This window comes from Mesoplodon densirostris, chromosome 2 (genome assembly GCF_025265405.1).
Source record: "Mesoplodon densirostris isolate mMesDen1 chromosome 2, mMesDen1 primary haplotype, whole genome shotgun sequence".
NCBI lineage: Eukaryota > Metazoa > Chordata > Mammalia > Artiodactyla > Ziphiidae > Mesoplodon > Mesoplodon densirostris.
Window position 1 is genome coordinate 147,928,109 of NC_082662.1, and position 20,881 is coordinate 147,948,989.

Here is a 20,881-nt window from a genome sequence, read left to right on the forward strand (position 1 = left end):
CTGCCTACTGTATGTCATTCAAATTAAAATTTAAACAACCACTGGAAAGATCAATTCTATACTAATTGAGACTTGGGCGAAGAATCCAAGATTATTTTTTGCATTTAGTGCACTTTCAAAGTATGTCGATTGTGATTCCATTTTCATACACCACACACATTTCACTACCACAAACCTATCATGTAAAATAATGCAAGACCAAACATCAGGATGCTGACATTGTCTATGTATAAAAATATACTACTAGAAAAAAAGTTATGGCAAATCTTCAAAAAAGTAGGCAGCCTGATTCCACCACAATTTGAACAACTTTAAAACCACATCACATGCATTTCAGAGAGGTCCTCTGCTACTGATTTGGTTATTGGAAAATAGTTAAATGCACATGAATATTAGAAAATCTTGAGGAAGCTATCACTACTAAGATTCAAATACATTATTATAATTATTTTAGATAAAGTCAAATTGGTTGCAAATATATTTCTTTGAGAGCAGATTTCTGATTTATTTCTTAGAGGTCTCAACCATGTTGTCAAAAGTGCAAACATTCATCATCCTATTTAACGTATATTCCTAATCATTCCTCTCCATAGGCAAACGCAAACTCAGTAAAATAAAGAAAGACAGCTTCTTCCCCACTGCCTGACATGGGCATCCAACTCTACTGGCCAGATAGCAGTTATGCAAATTGCAGTACCTATGATGCAGATTGAATGAATGAAGTGGTTGTTTGCAAAATCAGCTTGGCAAACTGCAGTGTAGTAACCATGGTGTGGGATTTCAGCCTCTCAATATTTTTCCATATATAATATTCATTTTCAAATATCAAGACAGGGCTGATGAAATATTCTCAGTAGACAGTAAGATTTCAAAAAGATTTTCTGCTTTTTAAATGTTTTCAACTAATCTCTGCCCATCTCTTTCTTGACAAATAACCTTGGCTTCAATTTTATAGATAAAATTGAGCTCTCTATCACTTACACGTCTTAGTTTTCCTCCTTGCCACCTCTAAAATCCCTATGTATAGATATTAGACCTTTGTGCACTTCTTTTCTAGGTAAAAATTGTCCCTTGTCCTTGCTAAGTCCAAGCTGATATCTGAGCTCATGACTGCATTTTGTGTGTCCTCCCACTTGATTACACTGTGTGTAATCCCCAGTCTCTTTTAGGTCTTCACTTTTGCCTTCTCTGCTTGTTCCACCTCCTCTGCCTCTAAACATGTCAAGTTTTCTGTTACAACATATTTTCCCTTGATCCTGCCACCATCTCAAGTTGTAAGTATCTTATGATATTGAGCATCTTTTCATGTGCCTGCTGACCATCTGTATGTCTTTGGAAAAATATCTACTCAGGCGTTCTGCCCATTTTTAATTGGGTTGTTTGTTTTTCTGATATTGAGTTGTATGGATATTATCGCCTTACTGATCATATAATTTGCAAATATTTTCTTCCCTTCAGTAGGTTGCCTTTTCATTTTGTCGATGGTTTCCTTTGCTGTACAAAAGCTTTTAAGTTAAGCCCCACTTATTTGTTTTTGCTGCTGTTTCCTTTGCCTTAGGAGACCGATCCAGAATAATATTTTCATGATTTATGTCAAAACGTGTTCTATGTTTTCTTCTAGGAGTTTTATAGTTTCCAGTCTTACATTTAAGTCTTTAATCCATTTTGAGGTTTTCTTTTTTTTTTTTTTTTTTTTGGCTGTGTTGGGTCTTCGTTGCTGCTTGTGGGCTTTCTCTAGTTGCAGGGAGCAGGGGCTACTCTTCGTTGCAGTGCATGGGCTTCGCATTGTGGTGGCTTCTCTTGTTGTGGAGCACAGGCTCTAGGTATGCAGACTTTAGTAGTTGCAGCACACAGGCTCAGAGTAGTTGCGACATGCAGGCTCTAGAGCGCAGGCTCAGTAGTTGTGGTGCATGGGCTTAGTTTCTCCGTGGCATGTGGAATCTTCCTGGACCAGGGAGTGAACCTGTGTCCCCTGCATTGGCAGGAGGATTCTCAATCACCGCACCACCAGGGAAGTCCCTGAGTTTTTGTATATGTGTGAGAAAGTGTTCTAATTTCATTCTTTTACATGTAGCTGTCCAGTTTTCCCAGCACCACTTATTGAAGAGACTGTCTTTTCTCCACTGTATATTCTTACCTCCTTTGCTGTAGGTTAATTGACCTTAGGTGTGTGGGTTTATTTCTGCACTATCTATTCTGTTCCATTGATCTATGTGTCTGCTTTTGTGCCAGTACCATGTTGTTTTGATGACTGTAGCTATGTAGTATAGTCTGAAGTCAGGGACTGTGATAACTCCAGCTTTGTTCTTTTTTTTTTTTTTTAAATAAATGTATTTATTTATTTATTTTTGGTGTGTTGGATCTTCGTTGCTGCGCATGGGCTTTCTCTAGTTGCAGCAAGTGGGGGCTACTCTTCGTTGCGGTGCATGGGCTTCTTATTGTGGTGGCTTCTCTTGTTGCAGAGCATGGGCTCTAGGTACACAGGCTTCAGTGGTTGCAGCACACAAGCTCAGTAGTTTTGGCTCGCGGGCTCTAGAGCACAGGCTCAGTAATTGTGGCACATGGGCTTAGTTGCTCCGTGGCATGTGGGATCTTCCCGGACCAGAGCTCAAACTGGTGTCCCCTGCATTGGCAGGCAGATTCTTAACCACTGTGCCACCAGGGAAGTCCCTCCAGCTTTGTTCTTTTTCTCTAAGGATTGTTTTGGCTATTCAGGGTCTTTTATGGTTCCATATAAATTTTAGGATTTTTTGCTCTAGTTCTGCAAAAAAATGTCATGCGTATTTTGATAGTGATTGCATTAAATCTGTAGATTTCTTTGGTTTGTATGGACATTTTAACAATATTAATTCTTCCAATTCATGAACAAAGGGTATCTTTCCATTTCTTTGTATCATCTTCAATTTCCTTCATCTACGTTTTATAGTTTTCAGAGTATAGGTCTTACATCTCCTTGGTTAAGTTTATTCCTAAGTATTTTATTCTTTTTGATGCAATTTTAAATGGGATTGTTTTCTGGCTTTCTCTTTCTGATTGTTCAATATTAGTGTATAGAAAAGCCATAGATTTCTGTATATTAACCTTGTTTCTGCAACTTTACTGAATGTATTTATTAGTTCTAAGAGTTTTCTGATGGAGATGTTAGGGTCTTCTATATATAGTATCATGTCATCTGCAAACAGTGATAATTTTACATCTTCCCTTCCAATTTGGATGCTTTTTATTTCTTTTTCTTGTCTGGTTGCTGTGGCTAGGATTCCCAATATTATATTAAATAGAAGTGGTGAGAGTGGGCATCCTTTTCTTGTTCCTGACTTTAGAGGAAAAGCTTTCAGCTTTTCAATATTAAGTATGAGGTTAGCTGTGGTTTTGTCATAAATGGCCTTTATTATGTTAAGGTATGTTCCCTCCATAAAAACTTTGATGAGAGATTTTGTCATGAATGGATGTTGAATTTTATCAATCGCTTTTTTCTGCATCTATTGAGATGATCATGTAATTATCCCCCTTCATTTTGTTAATGTGGTGTATCAGTTGATTGACTTACTGATACTGAACCATTCTTGCATGCCTGGAATAAATGCCACTTGATCATACTGTACAATCCTTTTTATACATTGTTGAATTCAGTTTGCTAATATTTTGTTATGGATTTTTACATCTATATTCATCAGAGACGTTGATTTGTAATTTTTTTGTAATGCCTTTGGTTTCAACATCAGAGTAATTGTGGCCTCACAGAATAAATTTGGGAGTGTTCCTGCCTCTTCAGTATTTTGGAATAATTTAAGAAGGATAGGTGTTAGCTCTTCTTTATGTGTTTGGTAAAATTCCTCTGTGAAGCTGTCTGGTTCTGACTTTTGTTTGCTGGGAGTTTTTTGATTACTAATTCAATACCATTATTAGTGATAATCTGTTCAGATTGTCTATTTCTTCCTGATTTGGTCTTGAAAGATTGTTTCTAAAAATTTATGCATTTCTTCTAGGTTGTGCAATTTGTTGGCATATAACTGTAATATTCTCTTATGATTGTATCTCTGGGATACTGGTTGTAATTTCTCTTCCTTCATTTTTAAAAAATTTTATTTGGATCCTCTCTCTCTCTTTTTTTTTTCTTAATGAGCATGGCTAAATGCTTGTCAATTTTGTTTATCTTTCAAAAAACTAGCTCTTGGTTTCACTGATCTTTTCTATTTTTCTTTTTTGTCTCTATTTCCTCACTGATTTTATTATTTCCTTCTTTCTGCTTTGAGCCTTGTTTGTTCTTCTTTTTCTAATTCCTTTAGATAGTAGATTAGGTTGTTTATTTGAGATTTTTCTTATTTCTTACAGTAGACTTCAAACTGCTTTTCCTTTATCCCATAGATTTTGGAAAGTTGTAGTTTTACTTTCATTTGTCTTGAGATTTTTCCTGATTTCCCCTTTGATTTCTTCATTAACCATTGGTTTTTAAGTAGCATGTTGTTTAGTCTCCATGTGTTTTTGTTTTTGCCACTTTTCATCCTGTGGTTGATTTCTAGTTTCATACTATTGTGTTTGGAAAAAATGCTTGACATAATTTTTTATATCAAGTGAGTGAGGTGATATCTCATTGTAGTTTTGATATGCATTTCTGTAATAATTACTGATGTTGAGAATCTTTTCATGTGCCTTTAGGACCTTTTTATGTGTTCCTTGGAGAAATGTCTATTTAGATCTTCTGCCCATTTTTTTGAGGGGATTTTTTTTTTTGATATTGAGCTATATGAGCTGTTTGTATATTTTGGAGATTAATCCCTTTTTCATTGCACTGTTGGCAAATATTTTATCCCATTCTGTAGGTTGTCTTTTTGTTTTGTTTATGGTTTCCTTTGCTGTGCAAAAGCTTTTAACTTTAATTAGAGCCCATTTGTTTACTTTTGTTTTCATTTCTACTACTCTAGGAGATGGATCCAAAAAGATATTGCTGTGATTTGTGTCAAAGTGTGTTCTATGTTTTCCTCTAGGATTTTTATAGTATCTGGTAGGTCTTTAATCCATTTTGAGTTTATTTTTGTATATGGTGTTAGAGAATGTTCTTCATATGATCCAGCAATTCCACTCCTGGGCATATATCTGAAGAAAACTACAATAATTCAAAAAGATACCTGCACCCTAGTGTTCACTGAAGCACTATTTACAATAGCTAAGACATGGAAGCAACCTAAATGTCCATTGACAGATGAATGGGCAGAAGGATGGAATATTACTCAGCCATAAAAAAGAATGAAATAATTCCATCTGTAGCAACATGGATGGACCTGAGATTATCATACTAAGTAAGCCAGACAGAGAAAGACAAACATCGTATGATAATCATTTATATGTGGAATGTAAAAAATGATGTAAATGAACTTATTTACAAAACAGAAATAGACCCACAGACACAGAAAGCAAACTTATGGTTACCAAAGGGGAAAGTGGGGGAGGGATAAATTAGGAGCTTTGGACTAACATATACACACTATTATATATAAAATAGATAACCAACAAAGACCTACTGTATAGCACAGGGAACTATAGTCAATATTTTGTAATAATGTATAATGGAAAAGAATCTGAAAAAGAATATATATGTGTGTATATGTATAACTGAATCACTTTGCTGTAGACTTAAAACTAATGCAACATTATAAATCAACTATACTTCAATTTAAAAAAATGGTGGTCCTGTGACACTGTTCTGCTAATAAAATGTAAGTTGGAGTCTGTTGTAGGGAGGGTTCCTGTGAAAGATTTTGCTCTCATGAACAAACAGTTGGATGCACAGCGTTTCCCCTTTCAGTCTGCCTTAAATGTGGGTACAATGCCTGAAGCCTCAGCAGCCCTCTTGCACCCATGAGGGAAAATACAAGAGTGTTGCAGAGACAGTCTCCCTGATATTACTGCATCCCTGAAACAAATCCAAACATCCATCTACCATCAGATTTGTGAGAAAAGTCAACTCCTAATTGTTATAAGTGAGTTTTTTTGGTATATGTAGCTGAACAAAAGCTAACTGATATGTAGCTTATTTTCCACTGTATTTCTTAATTTGATACTGCTGGCATAGGAGAATACAATTTGTATAGATTGATATTGCTGAATTTTTATTAGTTCTATTAAACAATTACTTGGTGTGTTACATTGATTTGCTTGAGACTTCTCTGTAAAAGATGAAACCATATGCAAATAATGCTAAACTGTATCATTTCTCCCAGTCCTTATAAGAACTCTTTTTTCTTGTTTTAGTGTGCTGGCCAAGACTTTGGAGTACCAATGGTCATTCATTCTACAAATATTTATTGAGCATGTGTTTTATGCCAGATGTTGTACTAGCCACTGTGGCAAACAAAACTCCTCTACTATACTAAGGACATTCCTGTCTAGTTTCTTATCTTAAAAATTCATCTAAAGTTTCTTTTTAACCATGATATTTACTGAGGTTTTTGGTAAATAGTCTTTATAAGGTCAAGGGAGTTCTATTCTATTACTAATTTCTGATAATTAAAAATTAATTTTTAAAATTGTATCAGAAACTTTTCTAGATTGATTGTGATGATCATGTGAATTTTCTTCCATAATTTATTAATGTGGTGAATCACATTGATTAATGTGGTGAATCACATTAACTATCTGTGTTCTTGTGCTGAACTTCATTTGACTATGATGTATTACTGTATTTTAAAACAAACCATTGTATTCAGTTAATATTTTATTTAGTATGTTTTTGCACCTACATTCTTAAGTGAAATAGTTCTATATTCTTAATTTCTTCTTGTTTTTATATTTCAATTTTGGAATCAAGATTATTTTAACCTCATAAGATAAAGTGGACTACTTTACTTATTGTTTTTTGAAACAGCTTTTTTCCCTGTAGTAGGTCATCTGTTACTTTAATGTTGAGTGGAATTCACTTGTACAATCTTCTGGATCTGTTCAAGTTTTCTGTTTCTTCTAATTTGGGCATTTTATGTTTTTTCCAAAATTATGTCTATTTCTTTTAGATTATCAATGTATACTTTTTCATGTTATCTTTTTATTATTTTAAAGTATCTTCAGACATTTTGATATATAGTGTCATTTCCCCCTTTCATTATGTATCTTATTTAACTCCTTTTTTTCCCATCTAGTTTTCAGAACTTTTTCCGTCTTATTAAACCTTTCAAAGAATCTAATTTTTGTGTAGTTTATCGTGCCTTGATTCCTTTGTTTTCTAATTCATTGATCCCTTATAGCTGTCAGTTTCTTCCTTCTTGTTCTTTTGGGCTTATTCCGTTGTTCTACCTTCTCAAGTTGGACATGTAGCTTATTTATTTAAAATTTTTCTTATTTAAACTATAAAATTTGAGTACTACTTTAGTGGTGTCCCACAGATACTGACATGCAGTGTTTTCATTGTTACTCAGTTCTTAGCATTTAAAAATTTCCCTTGTAATTTCTTCTTTAACCCAGGTATTATTTCTTAGAATATCTTTCTGTTTCCAGACAGGCCAGCTGTCTTACTTTTGTACTGTCACTTCTGGACCAGTCTGTAAGCTCCTTGAGGGAGACACTGTGTGATTTTCCTCACTGTCTTTCCTTACAATATGCAACACAGATGTTTTTTACTTCCATAGTGCTTAATGCACTTCTATGATAAAATTGGTAATCTACAGGAGAAAATTACTAAATTGATGTTTACATAGCATTTTGTCACTGCTGGTTATAATGATTGCTTTTCTTTTTGCCAGACTGTAAAGAATTGTCTTCTCAGGAGAGGCATACCCTATAAATAGCCCAGCTGAAGAGATCTATTGAACAAACAAAAAGCTTAAGAACTGCAAATAGATGACTATATTCTTACTTTCGATGCAGCTATATGTTGACTTTAGTCATTGAGCAACTTTCCTCCTCCTTTCGTTATGGTAGATGCCAGCCATAAAGCTGTGAAGGGTGGAAAACTTAATGATACAACTCTGATTCTAGCTCTGTATTTATTTGTTTGCTTAACCCAATGAAGCTAAATGACTTAGAAGGAACTATAGGTGCTACCGTTTATTTTTACATCCCATGGCTTCATATGTATGGCTACTTCACTGTCTGCTGAAGATATTTGAAACTCCTCTCTCTCCACCTCAAATAGATTGTGGGGTTTATTACTTTGCTAGAAATGATGAACTAAGAGTCATTATTTCTGGGTGACTGAAAGGCATAAATATGTATAAATTCCCATTTTAAATTTTAGTTAATTAAAAAAAACCCAGAGACTAAGATATGAACAAACAAGTACATCTTAAGTAACTTACTGGCACAGGGCATTCATAAATAGTTCGATATAACAGTCCCTCCACTTCTGCTTTTATGCTGTTTATAATCCTGATCCTAACTCTTATTTATGGATGACAGCCTAAAGACTGTGACCCAGAATGAACAGCTGTTCTGCTATCTCTATTGGTCACAGTAAAGAAGTCAATATGGAAACTGCCATCTCTTCTCCTCCACTCCCTCACCCTCTTATCATTACTGTTCAAAAGCTTCTGGATGCATTCATGCACATCGCATGGGCAATGATAATTGTAGAAAAGATGACCTTAATTTTGAATGCAGATCAAAGTTCCTTGGAGGAAAGAAGAATGCCTTTGTTTCATGTAGGGAGATTGATCAGCAAAGAGACACATCCTTGGACACATATTTGAGAAAGCCTCACCTTGTCCAAGTCAGAGAACCCTCCCCCACACAATATTTATATGTAGCTTTATATTTAGTTGTTTGTAAAAACATGTTTGTGCTTTATATTCATTTTTTGGGTATGAAATATGTTTCCAGACATGAAAGCTCAGTTTATATTATTGTACATATGTAGAATAACAGCCCAGTGTACAATATCTTGACTTGTAGCTGTTGTCCAAAGGACCAATAAGGTTGTAGTTTAGGGATCATTTGCATCTGAATATATGTGCTTATTTCTTTTTCACAGGGGCATGCCTTATCACAATTTGCTTTTTGTCCCATGAACATTTTCAGTTCATTCATTCATTCAACAGAGGATGCCCATGTTCTCCCTTGTATTTCTACCAGAGAAGAGTGCTACTCCTTTCCCACTGGGTGGGGGACTAGTGGAGTGAACGCTTCCGTTTTTTTCTCTTTTCACCTAATTAGATGGACTAACCAATTTTGCTGGTTAGTGCTATTGCCTGACAATGAGAAATCTCTCTCGTGGGAAATGCCTGTGGCCTGTGTTCATGCAGGATGGTCCTACATGACTATTTTCCACATCATAGGACCCTTGTGAGGGGCTTTTTAAGGAACGAAGGACAGAGAAGGGAAAGTCTGACATTTTCCATTTTCTCTGGTTGCAAATGCTTTGCAGTCTCAACTGTTTTCAAGAGCTCCCAGTGTGGCCTCATGTTCCAATTACATTCCCCAACCCAGCTTTATCAGTCTTTTAAAAAAGTTATTAGATCATCACTAACAAAATTGATTTTCAGATCTCTATACGTCTCCCAGCATCCATTCTCTACTGGGAAAGACTTGGATGGGAGGAAAGGTTTGTGTTTGACACTCCAAATCTCTAATATTATGAGATATAAAACATGTAAGTCTGCAGCCCTCAAGTAGCTTATAATGTAGTTGAGGAAGCCAGGAACAAGCATATAAAGTTCAATTAAAAATTTAAAGTGTCAAAAAAAATTTAAAGTATCAACTTACTGATGCAGACAGGGATTCAAGACAGTAATCACTGAATGTTGGGGTACTCAGAGTGAGATTTATAAAGGAGGAGGTAGAACTCTGGAAGCAAGTTGGTTTCAAATAAGTAGAGAAGCTACCAGAAGACAGAACTTGAGCCAACAGAGAAATTACAAAGGGCAGATTTTGGGACAAATATAAAGAAGCTCTTTCCAATATGGAAGATACATATTAATTTAAGATTATTGGTTCTAGGAAAGGACCAATTAAAGTTTACCGCTTTGCACAAAAACCATAGTAAACAGAAAAAAAAGTTTGAGACTTTAAATTGAAGCTAAAGTTTTGAAAATAAATTGATTTCATCTTAGAGTTAACAAGATGCTTTAAAATGCTTTTAAATGCACATATGTATTTTAGAGTAAAAATAAATCAAATGATTTTTAATAAAATGCTTCTGATTACATTATATGATTGTATGATTTGGTAATCTTCACAATAAATTTGACTTTTGCAATCTGATAAAAAAAAATTAATCCTTTTTTGATTATTTTCTTCTTTTCTTTTTCTTTTCCAAATTAGGATGGTCAGTGTACAGCACTGAGTTAACGATCATCCTTGTTTATTATATAGTTTAATCACTGGCCTTTGGATTCATTTATTTAATAATATAATTTGTACCCTTCATTCCATGATCCAATTCAAGAACTATGGTGCAACTTTCATATTTGTGCTCCTCTCTATTTCCTCCATCTACTTCTTCCCTTCCTGTTGTCACTATCTTGAATTTTGTGTCAATTCTTTTGACTTATTTTTTTAGTTTTAATACCATATATGCTTCAATATTTTTAGTTTAATTTGCTTAAAGATTTCATATTATATGTAGTCCTTTAGAACTTGCTTATTTCTCTAAATAAAATATTACAAAGATTTAGCCATATTACTGGATGCAGATTTAATGCATTAATTTTCATTGCTGTAAATTATTCCACTGTATGACTATACACAATTTATCTATCTGCTCTTCAGTCAATGTATGTTTAATTGTTTCCAGTTTGGCTATTATTATCTCATGCTGCTGCAAAAAGTCTTTTTGTTCACATGCACAAGATTGTCTGTAGTTAAGAGTATATGTCTAAGAATGGAATTGCTAGTTTGAAGGGTATGCATATCTTCAGTTTTATGAGATGATGCTGAAATTTTTTCCAAAGTGATTATACCAACTTATACTCCCACCAGTAATGTATAAAGGAACCTATTAATCCACATGGGCTATAAAACTTGGTGCTGTCAGGCCTCTTCATTTTTAGAAATCTATAGTTATAAAATGGTCTTGATTTGCATTTCCCTGATTTCTCACGAAGCTGAGCTTTTCATATGTTTTGGTCATATGTGATTCCTCTGAAATGACTATTTATGGTTTTCTATTCTCTGAGCCTCAGTATTTTTTTCCTTTTATCTGAAAATTCAGATAATAATACATATCTAGTAGAATTTAACCATATACTCTATGCAAAGCATCTGGTCAGTGTCTGTCACATAGATCTTTAATAGAAACAGTTTTTTTCCCTTTTCTTCTGTTCTGAGATTATCTTCTGGTCTTCTCACACATTTCTGGATCCTTCCTTCTTTCCCTCCTACCTTTACTCCTTTCTTCCTTCTTTCCTTTTTTCATTCCAACCTCAGAGTCCTTCTCTTATATTCCAGCCCAGTGTCTGAGGCTCTGTAACCTACATGGGCCATCCAAGGAACCAAAAGGTGCTTACTGCCTTTTTGGACTTCCAAGAAACCTGTCTGAATGGACCACTCCTTCCTCCACCCCTACCACCCCCACTTATTTGGAAGTATGGTCTTCAACCATACTTTGTTGAAGTTTATGCTCAGAGACTTCTGTTTCCTTTTGGATGCTGTGCCTATTCCTCAGGTCAACTCTTCTTTGTCATATCAGCTGTGCGATGCATTTCCCCAAGGCCTCTTTTCAGTCCCATCCTGTGGTAAGTTAGCACACTTCCTCCCTGTGTCCTGAGATATGACTCTACTGTGGACACCAAAGTCATCTAAGTCTGAGCTTTGCCAACTTTATTGTGCATGTGAATCACCTGCAGTTTTCTTAAACGCAAATTCTCATTCAATACATCTGGATGGGCTCTAAGAATCTGCACATCTTAACCAACTCTCAGGTGATGCTGATGCTGCTGGTCTGTGGACCACACTTTGAGGAGCAAAGGTTTAGATAATTTCTGATTTTAATAATCTGTGAGTAGTAAACATTCACATTCTATTCTTGAGAACACTTTGCTATCTTTTCACTGTATCCTTTCTGGTTTATTAGTAATTGATTCATTTACTTAGTAAATGATTTTTGAGTACTCACAATGTGGCTGGCATTAACCTAGTGAAAAAGACACATCAGTGAACAAAACAGAAAACACCCCTGTCCTTAAGGGACTATCATAGTTTAAGTGTAACTTCTAAATAAATGCAAATGACATGTATCTTTTATACTACATTTCTTCTGTTCCTCATTTCAGGAAGTGATACTTTAAACTGTTTTTACATGACAAAGACAAATAACATTATTCTTTGTTACCCTTGACTGTATATGGTGGTCTCTATTTAATGCTATTTAAAATTTTATTGGATTTAAAAATACTCAAATATTTACAATATTATTTTATTTGGAATGCACAATCTTTTAATTTAAAGTCACTAATAGAATAAACCATGAAGAAAAAGTGTGCTAGAACTTTTGCATAATAAAGCTTTTTTTATACATAAAAATTCTATTTCTACATCTCTTCAAGTTTTTTTTCAGATTGATTTCCCCTCATTTATTATCTTGCTTTTATTTTTCTCCACAGGAAGTAATTCCCAATAAACCTTAAAATTCAGGATGTCTTGGTGTGTATTTCTCTCCATAACACACTTCAAGGCAAAGCTTTTGAAGTGGAGCAAACTTCAAAGTTGGACCCAAAGCTTTTGAAGTGGAGCTACCCTCAGAACGATTTTCAGAACAAGTTATATGCTCATTCTCCCTTGTGCTTCACACATGACAGAGAAGGAATCTGTAGTGACAAACAGTACCTATACCAAGTCCTAAAGTATTTAAATCAATAAGCACTGTTTCCAAATGGTTTAACTTAAGATTTTGGAGGCAGAAGTAAAAGATATGTTTAAAAGTATAAAAGGAAGCTTGGAGGATCTCTTTACTATCTGCAAACACAGTGGATTAAAACAACTGTTTAATTTTCAAGCTTGGTTGGAAGATGTAAGAATGACTGTGAGGTGACTACAAAATGAAAGCTTCAGATATTTAAATTAACCCATCTCATCAAGCCCAGGCTTATCTATTCTCTTTTTTCTTTATTTTGAAAGTTCAAACTCATAGGGAAGCTTTGGCACCTAAGGACTCAGCTTTAATTTTTTTTAATTAAAAAAAAATTTTATTGAAATATAGTTGATTTACAATGTTGTGTTACAGGTGTACAGGAAAGTGATTCAATTATATATATAGATATATGAACTCAGTTATATATATATATAAATATATATATATTCTTTCTTTACATTCTCTTGCATTATAGGTTATCACAAGATATTGACTATATGGTAGGTCCTGTTGGTTATCTATTTTATATTTAGTGTGTATATTTTAATCCCAAACTCCTAATATAAGCCTCCTCTCTTCCCCTTTGGTAACCATAAGTCTGTGTTCTATGCCTATGAGTCTATTTCTATTTTGTAAATAAGCTTATTTGTATCATTTTTTTAGATTCCACATATAAGTGATATATGATATTTGTCTTTGTCTGACTTACTTCACTCAGTATGACAATCACTAAGTCTATCCATATTGCCTCAAATGGCATTATTTTGTTCTTTTTTATGGCTGAGTAATATTCCATTGTATATATGTACCACATTTTCTTTATCCATTCATCCATTGATGGACATTTAGTTTACTTCCATGTCCTGGCTATTGTAAGTAGTGCTGCAATGAACATTGGTGTGCACATAACTTCTCAAATTATGGTTTTCTCTGGATATATGCCCAGGAGTAGGATTGCTGGATCATATGGTAGCTCTATTTTTAGTTTTTTAAGGAACCTCCATACTGTTCTCCAAAGTGGCTGCACCAGTTTACATTCCCAACAACAGTGTAGGAGGGTTCCCTTTTCTCCACACCTTCTCTAGCATTTATTGTTTGTAGACTTTTTGATGATGGCCATTCTGACCACTGTAGTCTTGATTTGCATTTCTCTAATAATTAGTGATGTTGATCATCTTTTTTTTTTTTTTTGCGGTATGTGGGCCTCTCACTGTTGTGGCCTCTCCCCTTGCGGAGCACAGGCTCCAGATGCGCAGGCTCAGCGGCCATGGCTCACGGGCCCAGCCGCTCCGTGGCATGTGGGATCTTCCCAGACCGGGGCACGAACCTGTGTCCCCTGCATCGGCAGGCGGACTCTCAACCACTGCGTCACCAGGGAAGCCCTGTTGATCATCTTTTCATGTGCTTTTTGGATATCTGTATGTCTTCTTTGCAGAAATGTCTATTTAGATCTTCCATACATTTTTTGATTGGGTTTTTTTTTTTGATATTGAATTGCATGAGCAGTTTGTATATTTTGGAGATTAATCCCTTGCTGGTCACTTCATTGGCAAATATTTTCTCCCATTCTGTGGGTTGTCTTTTCATTTTATTTATGATTTCCTTTGCTGTGCAAAAGCTTTTAAGTTTAATTAGGTCCCACCTGTTTATTTTTGCTTTTATTTCCTTTACTCTAGGAGGTGGATCAAAAAAGATCTTGCTGTGATTTATGTCAGAGAGTGTTCTGCCTATATTTTCCTCTAAGAGTTTTATAGTGTCTGGCCTTACATTTAGGTCTTTAATCCATTTTGAGTTTATTTTTGTGTATGGTGTTAGGGAGTGTTCAAATTTCATTCTTTTACATGTAGCTGTCCAGTTTTCCCAACACCATTTATTGAAGAGACTGTCTTTTCTCCATTATATATTCTTGCCTCCTTTGTCATAGATTAGGTGACCATAGGGGCATGGGTTTATCTCTGGACTTTCTACCCTGTTCCATTGATTTATATTTCTGTTTTTGTGCCAGTACCATACTGTCTTGATTACTGTAGCTGTGTAGTATAGTCTGAAGTCAGGGAGCCTGATTCCTTCAGCTCCATTTTTCTTTCTCCAGATTGCTTTGTCTATTTGTGGTCTTTTGTGTTTCCATACAAATTGTAAAATTTTTTGTTCTAGTTCTGTGAAAAATGCCATTGGTAATTTGATAGGGATTGCATTGAATCTGTAGATTGCCTTGGGTAGTATAGTCATATTCACAATATTCATTCTTCCTATCCAAGAACATGGTATATCTTTCCATCTGTTTGTGTCATCTTTGATTTCTTTCATCATTGTCTTATAGTTTTTGGAGTACAGGTCTTTTGCCTCCTTAGGTAGGTTTATTCCTAGGTGTTTTATCCTTTTTGATGCAATGGTAAATGGGATTGTTTCCCTAATTTCTCCTTCTGATCTTTCATTGTTAGTGTATACAAATGCAGCAGATTTCTGTGCACTAATTTTCTATCCTGCTACTTTACCAAATTCATTGATGAGCTATAGTAGTTTTCCGGAAGCATCTTTAAATACATTTTCTATGCATAGTATCATGTCATCTGCAAAGAGTGACAGTTTTACTTCTTCTTTTCCAAGTTCGATTCCTTTTATTTCTTTTTCTTCGCTGATTGCTGTGGCTAGCACTTCCAAAACAATGTTGAATAAAAGTGGTGTGAGTGGACATCCTTGTCTTGTTCCTCATCTTATAGGAAACGTTTTCAGCTTTTCACATCTGAGTATGATGTTAGCTGTGGGTTTGTCACATATAACCTTTATTATGTTGAGGTAGGTTCCTGCTATGCCTACTTTCTGGAGAGTTTTTATCATAAATAGATGTTGAATTTTACCAAAAGCTTTTTCTGCACCTATTGAGATGATCATGTTTTTTTTTTTTTTTTTTTTTGTTAATGTGATGTATCACACTGATTGACTTGCAGACACTGAAAAATCCTTGCATCTCTGGGATAAATCCCACTTGATCATGGTGTATAATCCTTTTGTCATATTGTTGGATTTGGTTTGCTAGTATTTTGTTGAGGATTTTTGCGTTTATGTTCATTAGTGATATTGGCCTGTAATTTTCTTTTTTGTGTGTGGTATCTTTATCTGGTTTTGGTATCAGGGTGATGGCAGCCTCATGGAATGAGTTTGGAAGTTCTTCCCCTGCAATTTTTTTTGTAATAGTTTGAGAAGGATGGGTGTTAACTCTTCTCTAAATGTTTGATATAATTTTCCTGTGAAGCCATTTGGTCCTGGACTTTTGTTTGTTGGGAGTTTTTAAAACACAGATCCAATTTCAGTACTTGTAGTTGGTCTGTTCATATTTTCTATTTCTTCCTGGTTCAGTCTTGGGAGATTGTATCTTTCTAAGAATTTTTCTATTTCTTCTAGGTTGTCCATTTTGTTGGCATATAGTTGCTTGTAGTAGTCTCTTATGGCCCTTTGTATTTCTGTGGTGTCAGTTGTAACTTCTCCTTTTTTATTTCTAATTTTATTGATTTGGGTCCTCTCCGTTTTTCTTTTCCTTGATGAGTCTGGCTAAAGTTTTATCAATTTTGATTATCCTCTCAAAGAACCAGCTTTTAGTTTCATTGATCTTTTCTATTTTCTTCATCTCTATTTATTTCTGCTCTGATCTTTATGATTTCTTTCCTTCTACTACCTTTGCGTTTTGATTGTTCTTCTTTTTCTAGTTCCTTTAGGTGTAAGGTTAGGTTGTTTATTTGAGATATTCTTATTTCCTGAAGTAAGACTGCATTGCTATAAACTTCCCTTTTGGAACTGCTTTTGCTGTGTCCCATAGGTTTTGGAACTTCATATTTTTGTTTTCATTTGTTTCTACGTTTTTTTTTTCATTTCTTTGATTTCTTCAGTGATCCATTTGTTGTTTAGTTAGCATATTGTTTAGCATCCATGTGTTTGTGTTTTTTTTCAGTTTTTTCTTGTAGTTGATTTCTAATCTCATAATGTTGTAGTTGGAAATGATGCTTGATATGATTTCCATTTTTAAAAATTTACCAAGGCTTGCTTTGTGGTCCAACATTTTATTTATTCTGGAGAATGGTCTATGTGCACTTGAGAAGGAATGTGTATTCTGCTGCTTTCAGGTGGAATGCTCTCTAAATGTCAATTAAGTCCTTCTGGTCTAATGTGTCATTTAAGGACTGTGGTTACTTACTGATTTTCTGTCTGGATGATCTGTCCATTGATGTAAGTGGGGTGTTAAAGTCCCCCACTATTATTGTGTTACTGTTGATTTCTTCTTTTATGTCAGTTAACATTTGCCTTATATATTGAGGTGCTCCTATGTTGGGTGCATATATATTTAAATTGTTATATCTTCTTATTGGATGGATCCCTTGGTCATTATGTAGTTCCCTTCTTTGTCTCTTGTAACAGTCTATGTTTTAAAGTCTATCTGTCTGATATAAGTATTGCTACTCCAACTTTCTTTTGATTTCCGTTTGCATGGAATACCTTTTTCCATCCACTCACTTTCAGTCTTATGTGCCTCTAGATCTGAAGTGGGTCACTTGTAGACAGCATATATATGGTTCTTGTTTTTGTACCCATTCAGCCAGTGTATGTCTTTTGGTTGGAGCATTTAATCCATTTCTACTTAAGGTGATTATTGATATGTATGTTCTTATTGCCATCTGGATAATTGTTTTGGATTTGTTTTTGTAGGTTTTCCTTTCCTCTTTTATTCTCTTCTCTTGTGATTTGAAGACTTTCTTTAGTGTTGTGTTTGGATTCCTTTTTCTTTTTTGTGTATATATCTATTACAGATTTTTGGTTTGCAGTTACCATGAGATTTGGATATAGCAGTGTGTGTGTGTACATATATATATATATATGTATGTACACACACTGTATATATATGTGTGTGTATATATATATATATATATATATATACACACACACACACATATACAGACACATACATGATTGTTTTAAGTTGCTGATCTCTTAATTTTAAATGCATTTCAAATATCTTGCATTTGTTCTCTCCTCCTATCACAATTACTGGTTTAGATATCATATTTGTGTGTGGATTATTTCTTACCTTTACTGTATGTTTGCTTTACCAGTGAGCTTTCCCAGGTTGTAATTCTTTTTTCTAGTTGTGGCTTTTTCTTTCTGCCTAGAGCAGTTCCTTTAGCATTTGTTGTAAAGCCTATTTAGTGATGCTGAATTCTTTTACCTTTTGCTTGTATCTAAAGCTTTTGATTTCTCTTTTGAATCTGAAGAAGAGCCTTGCTGGGTAGAGTATTCTTGGCTGTAGCTTTTTCCCTTTCATCACTTTAAATATATCATGCCACTCCCTTCTGGCCTGCAGTTTCTGATGAAAAATCAGCTGATAACCTTATGGGGATTCCCTGGTATGTTGTTACTTTTCCCTCATTGCTTTTAATATTTTTTCTTTATCTTTAATTTTTGTCAGTTTGAGTAGTATGTGCCTCAGCATGTTCCTCCTTGGGTTAATCCTGTATGGGACTCTGAGCTTCCTGGACTTGGGTAACTGTTTTCTTTCCCATGTTATGGAAGTTTTCAGCTATTATGTCTTCAAATATTTTCTCAGGCTCTTTCCATCTCTCTTCTCTTTCTGGGACCCCTATAATGTGAATATTGGTGTGTTTGACTTTGTCCCAGTGGTCTCTAAAATTGTCCTTGTTTCTTTCATTCTTTTTTCTTTCTTCGTTCTGCAGCAGTGATTTCCACCACTCTGTCTTCTAGCTCACTTATCTGTTCTTCTGCCTCATTTATTCTGCAATTGATTCCTTCTAGTGTATTTTTTCATTTCATTTATTGTATTCTTCAACTCTGTTTAGATGTTCTTTATATTTTCTAACTCTTTGTTAAAAGCTTCTTGTAACTTCTCACCCCGTGCATCCATTCTTTTCATGAGTTCTTGGGTTATCTTTACAATCATTACTCTGAACTCTTTCTCAGGTCGATTGCCTATCTCCACATCACTTAGTTCTTCTTCTGGGGTTTTATATTGTTCCTTTGTCTGGAACATGTTCCCCTGATGTCTCATTTTGTCTAAATTTCTATTTGTACTTTTATGTATGTGGAAAGTTAATTATGTTTCTTGACATTGGAGAAGTGGCCCTCTGTAGGTGTTGTCCTATGTGTCCCAGCAGTACACTCCTCTTCTGTCACCCAAGGGCCAAGGACCAGCTGGTCACAAAGTAGGTTTTGACCTGTGTTTGTGGACTCTGTTACACAGGATGTGGGATTTTAGTTTTCTTGCTCTTGGTGTCTGTCTCCTGATGGGTGAGGCTGGCTCAGAGGCTTATGCAAGCTTCCTAGTGAGAGGGGCTGGTGCCTGACCATTGGTGGGTGGAGCTGGATCTTGGCCCTCTTGTGGGCAGGGCTGTGTCTAGGGGTATGTCTGGAGGTACTGTGGGCTCAGGAAGTCTTTAGGCAGCCTGTCTGTTGATGGGAGGGACTGTGTTCCATCCTGTTTGTTGTTTAGCCTGCTGTGTCCCAGCACTGGGGCCTACAGGCTCTTGGGTGGGCCATGTCTTATCTATTCTGAATAGATATATCTTACCTGAATAGATATTATCTTATCTATTCTGAATATGTCTCTGAAATGCTGTCAAATGCCCTTTGAAGTATAATAGAATAATGAAAAGAGATTATCAGAAAAATAAAATAAAAACACCATATCTAGTTCCCTTAAGAAAAAAAGCAAAAATATTGACAGGATAACTGATTGCAATACCATAGTAATAAAAGGTACAAATTGTAACTGTGCACAGTTTCCCTTGTTTTCTAAATAAAGTTGTAACTTTTTAGAGCTTTCTAAACTCTAAATATTTACATTAATCAATGACATGTCAGGGTGTAAAAGGTCTAAAACTCAATGTCTTTTAATTTCTGATTTATTGTCTCCACCTAGGGCTAAAAAATTCAATACAAAGGAAATAGAAAAGCATAAATACTTTAATATTAAGTTGTGATAAAAAGATACATTTATGAGACATGAGCATGTATGTTATTTTCATCTGAGCATTACCTGGGAGCAGAGTTTTAAAATTTTCTCTTGTGGTCATATTTTTGGTTTCAATCCTCTCATCTTTCATTTCTAAAAACTACAGTGAAGAAAATATATTTTATTAAAATAATTTGAATTCCTCTAGCTTGTTCATGTTGGTTTCTTAAACAAAAACCTACATTTTTATTCATCACCACAATGTGATGTATCAAAAATTTTCACTTTTAGAAGGAAATTATTTCAGACTTTATTTTCCATGGTCAAATCTTTGTCACAAGTCTCTGTGTTTTATAACTATTGAGTTTTTAATTTCAGGGCTTGTAATTAAAAATTTTCAGTTATCTTGCTAAAGGTGATTGTAGGGCAAATTATTTAATAACCCAAATAATCATAGATAGAGCTTATGCTTAGTTAGACTGCATTTGTATTATTCACCTTATTTAAGGCAACATTTTCTTAACTGTTCCACTCGATTTCTTCCTGCAAGTTGGTGGAAGGAAGGAATCTAATGTTAATTAGATTAACATTAATGTTAATCTAATTCTAATGTTAATATAAGAAATATACACTTATGAAATTGACCCAACAGGCTGAATCCTGCACATTTTTTCCATTATTCCTTGGAAGTTTAATGAGTTACATGAAGCCAGGGTTGGAGGCTTTACTACTATATAAGCTGTTTAATTTCTCCATCTTCTCCATCCAGAATCTGCATCTTGAACTCTGCCCAGTTGTCTCATAAATGTTTGTGACTGATCACAATCGAAACTAAGTGAAAGAGTGTAAGTAGATCAGCTCATACCAATGTCACACAATGGGAAAAAAAGTGAGTATTTGTGAACTGTTGATGGATCAATGACACCAAATTTCTAAGAGAAGATTATTTTTTTGTATTGCAGTTATCACTGAGTAACAAACAATGCCAAAATTTATTAGCTTAAACAACCATTTGATTTTGTTCAAAATTTTGTAAGTTAGGATTTTGGGAAAGGCTTCACTGGGCAGTTTCTCTCTTCCCTGTGGCATCAACTGGAGTGGCTGTGGCTTGAAGACCTGTTCCCAACATGGCTTTTTCACTCACATAATTGGCT